We start from the raw sequence: 16,330 nt of genomic DNA on the forward strand, positions 1-16,330 counted from the left end.
TCTGCACAGAGCCACATTACAAACCAGATTAGTCATGGATCAGCTTCCCCTGTCTAACTTTATTAGCAAGAGTGTCCACCTATGACAGTTCTAAAGAATTCACTCTGAAATATCACAATCTAGAATTTCCCAAATCATTTTTTTTATATACTAAAAGCAAAACACCACACTCTTGACCAAAAAATGCCAAGGTGCCAGATAACCAAACACCAATTAGTAAAAAAGGAGTATCTGCACACTTGGCTTGGTGTATAAAATAGACTTGCATTGATCCAAGTAGATACTCCTTTTTTCCATTACTTGTATAAAAATGCATCAACAAATCATGCATTGTTCTCCATGCCAGATCAGTGTTACATACTGCTTATTGCATTGTTATTAATGAATATGGTCTCAGCCTTAAGATGTGCTGAATATAGAGGTACATCCTTTTATGTACTTCACATCAAGTTGAGCACTTCTTAACAATGGAATATATGGATACATCCATCATAATGCCTTCTAAGTTAAATTAGAAAACATTAAGAGGAGACTACTCCCAGTAGTAGTAGGAATAATAATACATCATATTTGTGTGGAAATTTCTGGACAGCTGTTTCTGAGTGCTTTGCAGTACAAATTAAAAAGCATTTAAAATAAATTTAAAGACACACACAAAAAAGGAATAAAAACCCACAATGATACAATGAAATCAACTTGAAAATATCAGGAAAAACTCAACAAGGCCATAATTATAGATAAAATGTATAATTATGTTCCTGGATCAAGACTAATATCTTACGGGCTTTCAGTGATTTCCTGGACTTGTCCATCGCAAGTGTATCTGTATGCGGCAAACATGTGAAACTTGTAGAAAGTCTGGATCCTCAACGGTTGGGATCGAGAGACACCTCGGACGAGTTTATAGAGTCATGGAATCAATGGACAAAAGTGCTTGTCCATGCTGATACCTTTATTGGAGAATGAAATCTTTGTGGTCCTGTCTTGTTGTACTGTTGTTAGACTTGGATGCTAACCAGTGACCTAAGGTGATGACTGGATGTTTTTGGTACCAGGTCCCTTCAGAAAGTCCTTGAATACCGCTGGAATGACTTTGTGTCAAACGAACACTTACTTACTTAGGGAGACTCAGAAGAGAAGTATTCAGCTGTGACTTTTTGCCGTGTAAAACGTTACAATTAATTACATATTCTCCTTCACATTTAAACAACCAACTTACCTGGGGCTGGTTGACATAGTAACTTGATAAAGTAAATACAACATTTCATTTCTTAGAATGAACAGTCTACAAAAAAATCCATTTACAGTGAACTCAGACAAACTGAGAAGAATTATGCCAGAGATAGTTGATACGTTTTCTAAATACATGGTTTAAATAAGTGGTTGATTTTTAAAAACCACCTGACCATTTAATAATGTATTGATGAATTCTTTCAGATCTGTTTGTTCTTGAGTATAGAATGTACTTTATTGTATTTGTTTGTTTTGTGACCCGTATGGTTTTGGGGCTTTTGATTAATTATGCCTCATGTTTGTTATACATTAATATTTATGTTGATTGATGATAGTGTGGTACCTGCATGGATTTTTTTTTTCCCACCTAAAATCTCTGAGCTCCAGTCGACGATGCTTGGCCAAGTATTTTTTTCTTCTTCTTTGCTTAGCAGCTTTACACAAAGGTATGCTACATGCTTAAATGTGGGTTTTTAGTTCAGGCAGTTTGTGATCTTCATTGCGGGAACATCGATCTCATAGTTGCATCGAAGGAGAAGATACACATTGACACTGATTGTTGAGTTTGTGGAGATGAAGCTTTGTGGAATAAGCATGATGAATGCCGGCTGCATTAAATGGGGATTAATTTGTGTTTTAAACTCCAGTTCTGTGGTTGGCCACAAGTGAAAATAATTAGTGTCTAACCACCAGTGAGGTTCTGCTGTGGTGTCTCTGCAAGACTTATGAGATTGAGGTACTTTTAAAGCTAACAGCATGCCTTCTATAGATAAAACCCACTCAGTAGCAGCGTAATGCATCGCTTGACAGCCCGACGCCCCCTGTATGTTCAAAAGCAATTGTCAAGCCATGCATTGTCTCCATTAATTCGTGGAAAGTCGTTTTAACAGTATGAATTAATAATGCAGTTGTGAGGGAGAAAAGAATTGCCTTCCCGTTATCGTAAACATACCTTTAATATTTTATGTTTTTTCAAAGTGCAGATGAGTACTTGCCATTCACTGGAACTGTACGGAGTAACTGACAGGATGGACAAAAGTGAAAAACAGGGGATGTACAGTATGCAAAAACAAACAATTTTGGCGGAGAAGGTATTTTTGTCATTGGCATCATCAGTGGCGATCAAAAATCTGTCAGCTGGAGTAATAGAATTGCTTTTACTTTTCGTGGAACCACTCTGATTTTTTTTTTCCTGGCACTTTTTAAATAAACTGAATAATTTAAAAGTTAAAGTTAAAATGTGACGCACAAGTAACGTCAAGACCTCACCATACCCACCACATGAGCAGTCACATTAGTGACTTTGGTAAAGAAAAACTCTCTGAATGTTTTTTTGACTAAAGGAAGAAACATCAAGCAGAGCATTCTCAGTGGGGTGACCATCTGCTGTGGCTATTCTAACATGTATGTCTGTCTGTCTGTATACAAATAACTTGGAAATAACTTAACAGATTTTCACCCATTTTTGTAGAGTAAAATATACTCTGCCAGGTTAACATTTGGTCCCAGTCCAAACAGAATTCAATACACTCTATTAGAAAGTGAAATCAGCTCTACCATCCTGTCCAATCAAGTTTTTCAACTCCAATAAGAGTCATTCACAGTATGATAGAGTTGATTTTACACTGTGATAGAATTGATTTAGCACTGTGATAGAGTATATTTAATTGTAGTTGGACTGGGACCTGGCAGAGTATATTTTACTCTGCAATATTTACTGTGTGGTAAGGATATTCCTTGGATCTCTAGATGACTTATTTTTGGAACAGAGTTGTCAAAGATCAAGGTTATCAAAAATATAGTCCAAAAAAAAAAAAAACACAATTTTCTTCAGATTATCTCAACACCCAACAGAGTAGATGTAAAGGTCAAATCAATCAGTAAATCATTTATAATCAAATGGCATGAGTGACTTTACTATAACATCATAACGGCATCATGAAAAAAATGTGGTAGTAATTCCTTTTTCACCATAGTGGATTAGATGTGGATTGGAATGTTGATTTGGCACATGTTTTACTGCGAATGCCCTTCTTGGTGCAACTCAACATTACATGAAAAATATGCATGGGTGGTCTTAAACCGGAAAACTTCTGGATGAGCCACTTGCACCACCGTGCTGTCAGAACATGTCATAAATGTTTGAAAAACATCCATCCATCCATCCATTTTCTTCCGCTTATCAATCAGCTAATTTTTGTCATTACGTGGTGTAAGTGAAGTTAAGATGACCTTACTAGAACATCATCAAAGGTAGTTATAGTCCGAAAGACACATTCAGCATGTATGCACACGGGGTACGCATCATCTCTTCCGCGTCTTTCATTGGATTTTCTTTCTTATGCTGTGAGGACAAAATGACATAAAGTATTTATTCTGGCCCGTTGGTGTTGAGTGGACACAGAAGAAATATTGTAGTACAGAAGGTGATATTTGCCGCCTTCTCCCTTAATCTGTAAGTTGAGTCCTAGAACATCAGCCCCGATCTTCTCGCCGACTAGTGAAAGACGGGTCTGCTGACGTTAAATAGTCTCTGTTTCCTGTTGGCCATCTGACAGCACCTCTATTGAAAAGCACAGGACTGCTGGGCCCCCTGTGTACACAGTCCCCTTCGGCACACAAATACACACATTTGCACACAGCTATACAGTTTCGCTGATCAAACAGCTCCCTGTTTATGTATTTATTGGCACAGTCTGGAGTATGAACATGATTGTGAGCATGCCCGTCACCAAATGTAGTTTAAATTTACAGAACATGTAGATTCATTGCTTAGGATCAGGGAGGGCAGCAGATCAGCAAGGCAGACAAGAGGTGGAAGTTCAGATCTATTTCTCTCTATAAATGTGTAGATGCAGCGTCATAAATTTCCAAGCAGTCACACTTGGACCATCAGTCATATTTGCCCAGAAGGGAACAGGTTATGTGAAAATGTTTTTAATTCACTGAGGTCATATTGTCAAGTTACAACTGGAATAAAAACTTTGAAAACCATTAAATCTGGAAACCAAACAGAAGTAAAGAGGTCATCTCTTAAGGTTTGGTGTACAAACCTTTATGGAAAGAAAAACACATTTTTCTGCCACATGAGTTTGATGGACTGATTGGATATTTGCTTTAATCAGCCATTTCTGTGGTTTGCAGAAAACAGTCGCAAAAAAAGAAGAAACATCCACAGTGAGCGGTGGTTCTCTGGGCAAAAATGGCTTGTTTATGGCAAAGCTCAGAGGGTGTACTGGATTAAGCACAACACCTAGAATCATAGGCATGGGAAGTGGTGGTGCTGTGGGTGCAGCAGTACCCTCTGCTGGAAAAGCAAATATCACAGCACCCCCTGCTAGATGACAAAAATACAACTCATTCATTCACTCATTCTTTATCTATACCCACTTATTCCAATTAAGGGTCATGGGGGCTGGGGTCTATCCCAGTGGTCACTGGGCGATAGGCGGAGAACACTCAAAAATATAATAAAACAAAAGCAATCAAAGATTTGTGACATCCACCAATCTGGATCTGGATCACCTCCAAAATTCCAAGGAGTCTTCCATGCCCTAATATCTGTCTGTGGTGCAAATTTGGTGACAATCCGTGAAGTAGTCTTGAAGAAATCCTTCAAAGCCTATATAAAGTGAAACTTGATCCAGAATCCAGATTCGGATCACCTCAAAAATTTAATGGGTTCTTCCATCCACCCTTTTCAGGTTTCAAATCCCGCAAAACCTCGTCAAGTTCGCTGCGCTGCGAGATCTCAGTAACATTGAGAACTGCACTGAGACGCTCTGATCACGCTGCACTTTAACCGCTGCACGTGGACAACACCATTAACATCGCAACATAACTATTTTTATATTGTGCCTAAAACTCTCACGAATATATTCTCTGGGTTTATAGACGTTGTTATTGCGTTTGTTTTATGTAAACATGTGAGAATCACAGGCTGTCTCTCCGTTATTTTCAATGGGAGCTGCTGTGAGCTACGCTCGCTTCCTGATCATGTCGTTCTGGGGGAAAGTGAAGTTTGGTCTTTAGCGTCTTTATTATTTTTCTTTACAACACTGTTTGTCCTCTTTGTTCCAGACTAATATATATAATATGTCTGAAATTCAGTTTGCGTTTATTAAATTCCACGCAGATTAAACGTAGCAGACACGGATTATTCGTTATAATTGTTTTAGCAATTTTTTTAGGGTATCATGCAGCAGTCTCTTATTAATGTGATGAAAAGCATAAAAAATTACGCTTTTGTAGTATAATATTCATTTACAATTGTCATCATGTGGATTCTCTATGCTGTTTTGACTGCAGCGACTCTGGCTCGCAAGGGATTATGGGATACATGAAAACTCTGGATGGGCTAAAATGTATCTGTGGTGAAAATTTTGTCAAAATCCCTGCAGTAGTTTTGATGTAATCCTGCTAACAAACAAACAAATAAATAAACGGCAATGATTTTATTACATCCTTGGCGGCCCTGTCACAGAGTAGGGGATTTAAATGTAGTGTAGTACATTTTGTGCTGTTGAAAAAAAAAATTTAAATTGTGAAGCCTTTTTGGATGTGTTTTTGTTGGCTTAGAGAGTCACCCACATACACACAAATCCTCTTCCCACAGCTATGCTTAGAACCTTGAAGCAGATGGGCTACAGCAGCAGAAGATACCAAATAAAACGCCTCTCAGCTAACAACAGAAAACTGAGACTATAGTGGGCACAATCTGACTCAGATGAGTTAGTGTTATATTGGAAAAACATTGCCTGGTCAAATAAGTCTCAGTTTCTGCTGGGATGTTTAGTTGGTAGAGTCAGAATTTGACATGATCAACATGAAAGCATGGATCCATCCTACATTGTACTAACAATTCAGGCTGGTGGTGGTGGGATAGTGTGATGCCATCATGCCAGCCTGTGATCCCTGAACTTTGGATCTGTCTAGAATAATAATAATAATAATACATTTTATTTGTAATGCACTTTACATTCCATGGAATCTCAAAGTGCTAAAGACAGGCAGAAGAATGAGTTCAAGTGTCTCAAACAAACTTTCCTTTGCAAGGTAGTAGTACTCACTTGTTGGGACAAGGTGAGGAATTCTGCATCTAGAAGAAGCTCAGAGTATAGAACCACTGCTCTTTGTGTAGAGCTGAGCCAGTTGAGGTGGTTTGGCCAGTTGATTAGAATGAGTTCTATATGTCTTCTTCACGAGTTTTTCCACACATGCCCAACTAGTACAAGACTCCTTATGAAATGTTGGGCGGGGATTAATGCCGACTGTGGGCTCCATGAATGATTGCACAATGACAGTTTTTGTAATTTTAGTGTGTCTACAGCACAGCCCAGTTTTTTTTTTTGTGCTCCGTCACAAAAAGCACCTGATTTTCGTGACATGATTTTTTTAATGCTATTCATAATCTTCCCCTTCTCCTAACTCTAACCATAACCACAGCGTTAGTGTCTACCCTCCCCTAGCCCTAACCATAACCCCCTCAAGACCTCCCCCCATCACCCCACGTCGTGCCGCCGTCACAAAATTAGTTTGTTCCCCCGTCACGAAAAGCGCCCCATTTCTGTACCCCTGGCACAAACCCATAGATTAATGGACTTTTTGCTACCCAGTCTCACGTACTGCCGTGAGACTGGGTTGGCACAGCACCACAATGAAGTTTAAATGAAACAATCAAGATGTGTTTGCAGTGTAGATTATTAGCTTTATTTCACTGACTCGAAAAAAAAATGACATTACCCATATAATTAGTCAAGAGGGGAGGAATGAATAAATAGCTGGTAGATGTAATCTACAATGAGTGGATGTGTCTCAATCAGCCCAGTCTCATGATGGGGCAGTTCAACCCAAACCATAATGTTCCACAGCAGGTCTGCAAAACAGCCCAGTGTCACGGCAGTTCGTGATCTGTTAGACCATGATACCATCAGGAAATTAGATGGTGATAAAATCATGAAAATCGCTCTGCCACCTCCAGCTCTGGCTCTTGTCTTTTTGTTAGTGCCACCATCTCTAAGCCGTACAACATAGCTGGTCTCACTACTGTCTTGTAGACTTTCCTCTTCACTCTTGTTGATATTCTTCGGTCACAAATCACTCCTGGTGCCTTTCTCCACCCACTCCACCCTGCCTGCAGTCTGTTCTTCATCTCTTTACCGCACATTCCATTACTTTGGACAGTAGACCCAAGTATTTAAACTCATCTACTTTCACCACTACTACTCCTTTTAACTGCACTATTCCACTGGGCTCTCTCTCATTCACACACACGTACTCAGTTTTGCTCCTACTGACTTTCATTCCCCTGCTCTCCAGAGCGTATCTTCACATTTCCAGGCTAGACTCAACCTGCTCTCTACTCTCATTGCAGATCACAATGTCATCTGCAAACATTATAGTCCATGAAGACTCCTGTCTGATCTCATCCATCAACCCGTCCATCACCATTGCGAACAAGAAAGGACCCAGACCTTTTCCTTGGTGTAATCCCATCTCCACCTTGAATGAAGCTGTCATTCTTACTGTGCATCTCACCGCTGTCACACTATCCTTGTACATGTCCCTCACTGCCCCACATACTTCTCTACCACCTCAGACTTCCTCATGCAATACCACAGCTCTTCTCTTGGCACCCTGTCATAAGCTTCCTCGAAATCCACAAACACACAATGTAACTTCTGACCCTCTCCATACTTCTCCATCAGAGCAAACATTGCATCTGCAGTGCTCTTTCTTGGCATGAAACTACATTGCTGCTCACAGATTTTCATCTGTTTTTTACTCTTTCCCATAACGTCATGCTGTGGCTGAGCATCTTAATGCCTCTGTAGTTACTGCAGCTTTGTACATCATCCTTGTTCTTAAAAATAGGAACCAATACACTTCGTCTCCACTCCTCAGGCATCCTCTCACTTTTTAAGATTTTGTTAAACAATCTGGTTAGAAACTCCACAGCCATCTCTCCTAAAAATTTCCATGCTTCCGCTGGAATGTCATCTCAACTCAGTTGCCTTTCCATTCTTCATTCTCTTCATAGCTGCCCTCACTTCATCCTCACTAATCTCTTGCACTTCCTGATTTAGTCTCACTACATCATCCAACCTTTTCTCTATCTCATTTTCTTCATTCATCAGCTCCTCAAAATATTTCCTCCACCTTCTCAATACACTCTCCTCACTTGTCAGCACATTACCATCTGCATCCTTTTTCACCCTAACCTGCTGCAGATTCTTTCCAGCTCTGTCTGACCAATCGGTACAAGTCCTTTTCTCCTTCCTTACTATTCAGCTTCTTGTACATCTCTTTAGCTTTTGCCACTTCTCTTTTTGTTTTATGCCACATCTCTCTGACTATCCCAATTCTTTTTCGCTGACCTCTTTCTCGTTATACTTTCCTGGTTATCTTCATTCCACCACCAAGTCTCCTTGTCTTCCTGGTTATCTTCATTCCACCACCAAGTCTCCTTGTCTTCCTTCCATTGTTCAGATGTCACACCCAGTACCTTCCTAGTTGTCTCCCTCACCACATCTGCAGTATTTTTACATTTGTCCAAAACTGCTTCACCGCCATCCAGTGCCCATCTCACTTGCTCATTGAATTTCACACGTCTTTCTGCTTCAGCTTGTTGTGTGGGCCGCCAGAAGAGGATGTACTGCTGGCCCACCACCAAAGGGCGCCCTGCCTGAAGTGCGGGCTTCAGGCACGAGAGGGCGCTGCCGCCACGGACACAGCCGGGAGTGACAGCTGTCACTCATTAATTCCTGACAGCTGTCACACATTCTTCATCATCGCACTCCATAAAGACCAGACGTCATCTCCACCTCATCGCCGAGATATCATACTTCATTGGAGGTAATATCCTCAGCCGTTTGTGTCTTTTGCAATATATCTGTATATTGTGAGTGTTTGCAGGAGTACCGGTTCCTTTTTCTGTGGAGGCTGAGTGAGTGCAGGACGGCACTCTTTTCCCCTGAGGAATCACTGCGGTACTCTGCAACATATTGAGTGAGAGGTGGAGGTGGCATTCCCACCGCTGTTGTTACTGGGTGTACACACACCCACATTTGACTGTCTTTGTTCTTCGCCAGCAGTACCAGATCCGACAGTCGGGGACGGTGATCACCTGGGAATTCGGGACTTGGCGGCTCCAGTATTCACCAGGTTCTGTGGGGGCGGAAATCGTGTGGTTCCGGCTCTTCTCAGGACAGACGTCTTCTATCCTCGAGCCTGCCCACACGTCACCTTTGTAATTTGACTGTAATTATATTCTGAGATTGTCTGTATGTTCGTTGTGCATGTTTCACAACATTAAATTGTTACCTTTTGGCTCATCTATTGACCGTTCATTTGCGCCCCCTGTTGTGGGTCCGTGTCACTACACTTTCACAACACAGCTTCCACGATCTGATCCTTTGTTGAGCTCTAACTCTCTTCCTCTTCTTCACTTTTAAAGTCATCCTACAAACCACCATCCTATACTGTCGAGCTATCTTAACATACTCTGTCTTTAAAATGACCCCAACACCATTTCTTTTCCTATCCTCACCATGATACAACTTGAACCCACCACCTATGCTCCTGCTCTTACTTCCCTTCCACTTTGTCTGTAGCACACACAGTATGTCTACCTTTCTCATCTCCATCATGTCGGCCAGCTCTCTGCTTTTACCAGTCATACTGCCAACATTCAAAGTCCAGACTTTCACTTCCACCCTTTTAGTTTTCCTCTTCTCCCACTGTCTCTGGAGATGTTCTTCTCATAAAATTAACTCAAAAACATATTGATTTTATGATAACCAATGTGTTCCCAAAGTTTGATAAAAAAAAAAAAAAAAAACAATAAATTTTTTTCCTGAGAATTATGGCTTGACCTTCATCAGGTCTGACGAAGAGCAGGTTGCCTGAAATGTTATGTCTTGTTAAATAAAACCCTTTTTTTTGTATCTGAGCGCTGTGGTTGTGCAGATCATTTGGTTTGTAGTTTTGATACAATTTTTCTTGGTCCAGCATGCCTTTTTATGTGTTTTGGATGTGCGTGTCTTTGTTGTATACAAGGTGTATTTCTTGAACATGAAACTTTAGTTTGAGGATTAAACCTCTAAAGTTAAAAGTCGAAATACAGTACTTGTACATGTGTGATATCTATGAAAAACTTTGACCTCCAGATTGGAGTTACATTTTGTGGCAGAAATGCCAAACCTCTGCTCCACAATGGACATGATGTGGTATGCGCTTTATTCTTTTCCTCAGAAGTTTAAATTCCTTTGTTATCTCTTGGTGCTTGGTGTGGTCAGACACAGCTCCTCCTTTTCATGACTTTTATGCTTTTGAGTTCAAACTCTTGGGCATGATTTCAATACCACATTTATTAGCTGGTTCACTCCTCTGTGCTTGGGTAGTGCATGGCGATAATAATGCTTTTCACTCCGAAGACAAAGACCCAATTCAGCTGTATGTGGAGATTTTGTAGTAATCAGATGATTCAACACAACTACAGTATATTTTCATTCCCTGTGTACGAATCATCACATGGTGAGTCATTCACCGAAGACAGAATGGTCAGGAAGACTGTGGTCGCGGGTCTGCAGACAAGCAGGAGGATCAAATATAGGCAGATGATTATATTCTCTGCACAGTACAGATAAAGCAAACCTGTGAGTGTTTTTTAACTCTGAGCAGATGTGCTTTCAACTGACACCCGACTGCCTGTTTGGACAACATGCAGAAGACAGGTTTAAGCCCGTATCTCACAGAGTGGTGAATGCTGATGAACGTAGCAAATTTGGGTTTCGTTAGGGTTTGTAAAAGGGTGCAAAACATTTTCAAACAACTTTTAGGGTCACAAACAATATATATATATATATATATATATATATATATATATATGTATATATATAATTTAAGTTTTATTAGTTTTTTGAAAGGCACAGTACATAATAAACAATCAGATGAAATAACAGAAAAGCAAAAAATACACAGAATACTAAAATTTTCAGTATTAACTAAACAGAAAACTTTGCATAAGTCCAAAACCTATTCCATTCCCCTTTCAGTCTGTTGAGCATACACTCATATGATGATGTTTTCACAATTGCGTCTCGCCATTCTTCCACATCCGGAACCTTGGTTGTTTTCCAGTGTCTTAAGATGATCCTTAAAGCTGCAATGATACCAGTCATACTAACTGAAAAACTGGACTTTGACAAATTTATCACTTGGGAGTTATCTCCTAACAAGAGCAATCCAAGATTTCTGATGTCCGCCAAGGGTTGACGAGGATTCAAAATAACAGATATGTGATTCACATCGTGACCGAGACTATACCTGGATTGGGATTACACAACGCAATGCAATAATTGCATACCGATCCAGAATGGTCCGACTGATCAAGATGTTGCAATCTGATATTTAATTCACAAGCTGAAACAAAATGGCATCTTCCTGATCTTGGTTTTACGTTGTGATGTCATATCTGTGAAGTAGTTTTGATGTAATCCTTAAAAGTCTGCAAAGTTAAATCCTGATCCAGAATTTGGATCCGAATCACTTCCAAAAGTTATTGGAGCCTTCCAAGGCCTAACACCAATGTGTGGTGAAAAGTTGGTCAAAAACCCTTAAGTAATTTTGACGTAATCCTCAAAACCCGACAAAGTGAATGGTACAAATTGAAATTCTGATCCAGAATCTGGATCGGGATCACCTCCAAAATTCAGTGGAGTTTTCCATGCCCTAATACTGTACCTATCTGTGGTGCAAATTTGGTGAGAATCTGTGAAGTAGTTTTGACATAATCTTTAAAAGCCCATATAAAGTGAAATCTTGGTCCACAATCCGGATCCGGATCACCTCCAAAATTTAATGGAGTCTTCCATGGCCTAGTATCTATGTATCTGTGGTGAAAAATTTGTCAAAATTCGTGCAGATTTGGTGAGAATCTGTGAAGTAGTTTTGACGTAATCCTTAAAAGCCCATATACAGTGAAATCTTGGTCCACAGTCCGGATCCGGATCACCTCCAAAATGTAATGGAGTCTTCCATGGCCTAGTATCTACGTATTTGTGGTGAAAAATTTGTCAAAATTTGTGCAGTATTTTTGACGTAATCCTGTTAACAGAGAGACAGACAAATAAATAAATAAACGCCCATGATTTTATTATGTCCATGGCGGACATAACAAACAAAGACGTGGACTCAAAGGAATCCTAGAGCCATACCACCATACCATCTGCTCAGAATGTTCAACACTTCAGTCTAGACTAGTGCAATTCGAGGGCATTCCAAATGCAATGAAGAAATGTTCCGGGTGCTAGCCGACATTTCCAGCATAAATTAATCAGGCATCAATTTCATTCTGTGAAACCTGCAAACAGTATTTATTGCTGGAAATAAATTTGAACATGTTCAAAATTTCTTAGCAAATTAATTCTTATACAAACAGTTGCAAACGTTTGTAAAACAGATTTAAGTGTTAATGGTTGGTGTACATGGTTGTAACACGTGTTGCTGAAGTTCTTTTTGGTTTGCAGCCACTCTGACCCAAGCAGTGTACCTTTTATTCTTTCTTTTTCCTCTTCTGCAGCAGGATAGCTGCAGCAGCAAAGCTATTCTTCCACTCGGGCAGCAGAAAATTACAACGTTCGTCAACATTCTTCGCTCCGCGAGGTATTAGCCTGACGGTTTACTTTAGGTATGGATGGCATGGCCTACAATTTATAATCCAGTATGGTGGAAACCACTCCAAAACAGCTTATTTCTATTTAAATCTAATCTGTTTCTCATATATTTTATATAAGTTAGCGAGAAATGAAGCGTAGCGTTAGTTCTACCAGAAGACTCACTATCCAGCTTGTTTCACAATCAGGTAGTTGTCTCCACCCACACACTTAATCCTAAACAGATGCTACCATTAATTATCACCACAAAGCAATAAGATGCAGGCACGTCTATTAAAGCTTCAATGCCTCACTCACCTTTTGCTGCATTTTCAGTTATCTGCTTGACGCTCCCTCTGCCTCCCCACCGCCGTGGGGTGTTGGGCCTCCCCCTCCTGTCTCCTCTATTGGTATGATTCAAGATCCTCTCGGCTCATCCCACAGCCGCGACGGAGACTGAGGCCAAACTAAATTTACAACTTTGTATTCAATTCTGTAATAAATTATTTCCTTTAACCTGTTGAGTCTTCTGGTAGAAATACATTTCTTAATCTAAAAACGCTGTATTTGTAAGCAGATAACACCACTGAGGTGATTTACGGACGTCAGCGTGCATGCCCCATGTATGCGCCTCACATGAGGTTAAAGGTAACTTCCAGTAATTTCAAAACCTCTTGCATGCGCACATGCACTTCCCCCTGAAGACAATGTTTAAAGGAAAATAAGAACCGTTATGGAATTCCCTCAATTTAAATATGTTCTCTTCATTAAAATGAGCTGTAATTTTGCAACACATTTAAAAAATATACAGACATTATAATCCTTGGATTTCAGTAGAAACTAAATTTGGTCAGTTTTGTGAAATTTGAAAGGCCGTATAGCTTTAATATTTCAATATGAAAGCTTTTGAAGTGGTAAAGCCCAGGTATGGAAACTGCATTGCACTCACAAATACACCTGCATCCTGAGTTACTAACAGTGCGCAATGAGGGTCGCATCTGTCTAATGCACCAAATAGCAAGTATTGTCAATTCAGTGCGTTTGTCCACCTGAGTGTGCAAAATTGTTGGAGGAATCATGCATATAGGTGATGTTTGCACATACAACATGATTTATCAAGACCAAAAGGAAATTTAGCGAGTAGCTGATAGGGTCTGTATTTTGCGAGTTTGAAAACTTGGTATTTACTGATTGTGCTTGACAGACTGCTGTTACAGATCCCCATTCCAGCACAGGGGCTGCACAGAATAAAAGAAAGAAAGAAAAATCTTTCAATGTAAATGTGGGACATATTTATTTTTATTTTGAGTTTCTCTTTAAGAATAAATGTCTCCATTTTTAACTGGGAGACCAAAAGCAGACGCACATATGGACCAAAAGCAGATGTACATATGTCACTGAGTCACAGTAAATCAGGCTTAGAGTGTTTCACATAGTACAGAGGTATTTTAAGAACATTTATTGTGCAAAACTGGACTAAATAGAAAAAGACAAAACTTTTTTTGTCAAATTCAGTCTTTGAAATATAATAATAAAAAATCTGCCCAAAGTGAAAAAAAAAAATGCATGAAGAAAGTGGTGTCTGATTTGCAAAGTTGGCTTTTTTTCTTCCCGTCTGAGCTCGATGATTCACCTGATGCTTGGGGTAGATGCATTCTTCTGCATTCCTCAAAATTCGCAACGTGTTTGAATTAGCAGTGACAGAGATTGTAACCATTGTCACCCAACAGTTTGCTATTGATTGTTTTCTGCTCACTGTCTCACTTTTTTAATCCAAACCACATCAGTGCAAAAGGTCCTTCTGATCAACTCCTGTCCGTTGTTCGGCCTGCTTTCTAGCTTTTTTATTTATTTTATTATTTTTTGGGGGGGGGGGGGGGGCTGTCATTGCAAAACAAAGCACTGTGAGCTCACATGGTTTCCAGATGATTCACCGCTGCAGGCTAACGATGTCGAAGCCTGCTTAACCCATGGGTCAGTATAGTCAACATCCATAACTTTGGCCAAATTCATACCAGTTCTACCATCCATCCCTAGATTATTTATTGGCAACTTAGAAAAAGTGAAGTCATTGGGGATATAAATGGTGCATAGCGTGAGAACAACATAAATAAAGATTAGGAATCATTCTGTCCTTGTCCACACAAGATATTTTCGTTAAAATATAACAAATATGCTTACCATCATTAAGGGTGTTGTTATGCTCTTCGTCTTTGTTTTTTCATTTATCTTTGATGTCTTTTTAATAGAATGCAGTGGGCCCCAAACCTGGGGTCTAAAGTTGCACCCTAGGCTCTATTGTTATCCTAACCAGAGCTGGCATTGTATCCGAGGGCTCTCTTCAAGATGGTGATCGTTCCCTTAATTGCAGACAACTGCACCTCATGTGCGCTTGGGTGACCGGCAGAGGTGTCAAGTAACGAAGTACAAATACTTCGTTACTGTACTTAAGTACACTTTTTAGGTATCTATACTTTACTCCATTACTTATTTTTCTGCCTACTTCTGACTTCTACTCATTACATTTTCACACAAGTATCTGTACTTTCTATTCCTTACATTTTTAAAACAAACAGCCTCGTTACTCTTGGCTTCAGTTTAATATTTATATATGTATATATTTCACGTCATGTGCGCCTGTAATCAACTTTTCTGCAGCGCGGCTTTGCTTTGAACCGTGAACCAATCGAAGCAGTGGTTCGCAGATTGAAGCAATGCTTCGACCTATTGCTTCGTTTATTCCTTCTTTCTTTCGCTTAATTTTCCCCTGCTAAAACCCTAAAGCGCATACGTCTGTGAGTATTATTTACCTTTTTTATGTTAAACCGACCTGTTATGGTCTTTATAACTTAAAAACGGGAGTGACGCTAACGTGTTAGCATGTCTATGGCATTTTCAATGTTAAAACTTAGCATTAAGCAATTGCAGCTCTCATCACATTCGGGTGCATTTGTTTTCAAATTGTAATATTTCTTAAATTTATTTTTGTTTATATATTAATAATCTAATGATTATTATATACAATTTTAGAGAAAGAGACAAAAAGAACCTGAATAGAAACAACAGAAAATATAAAAGCAATGAACATACATAAATAAATACATACATACATACATAAATAAGTGTTTCCTGTGAACACCTAGTGACTTTTACACCTCCATTTCATTCCTGTCTTATTTAATGACAGTTTGTTTCGGTCAAACCATATTTTCAATTTGTTAATTTCTTCAGTGATTTTCTCCAGAATTATCTGCCAAACTAGAAAACTGCTGCATCCTAGTAAGAGCAGAATACTACTGGAATTAATTTGAATAAGGAAAGTTGTGTTTTTTTTTTTTGTTTTTTTTTTCCTTCACTAAATGGATGCTGCACTCACTGCAGTTTATTATCTGGAATAGTCCCAGATTGCATTTCAGAGCTTCTAGAATTGAAGCATTTGCGTG

General features: G+C 39.4%; 1 protein-coding gene and 1 long non-coding RNA gene across 2 annotated transcripts in view; both read left to right on the forward strand.

The window, feature by feature from the left end:
* LOC117521141 (piezo-type mechanosensitive ion channel component 2) overlaps nt 1-16,330 on the forward strand; it is a 249,903-nt gene that overhangs the window by 947 nt on the left and 232,626 nt on the right. The gene's annotated exons all lie outside the window — the stretch shown is intronic.
* LOC117521142 lies at nt 378-14,056 on the forward strand. The gene is made up of 3 exons (XR_004563898.1): nt 378-390; nt 2,070-2,074; nt 13,924-14,056. It is a non-coding gene; the product is annotated as an uncharacterized LOC117521142 (long non-coding RNA).

This window comes from Thalassophryne amazonica, chromosome 12, assembly GCF_902500255.1.
Source record: "Thalassophryne amazonica chromosome 12, fThaAma1.1, whole genome shotgun sequence".
NCBI lineage: Eukaryota > Metazoa > Chordata > Actinopteri > Batrachoidiformes > Batrachoididae > Thalassophryne > Thalassophryne amazonica.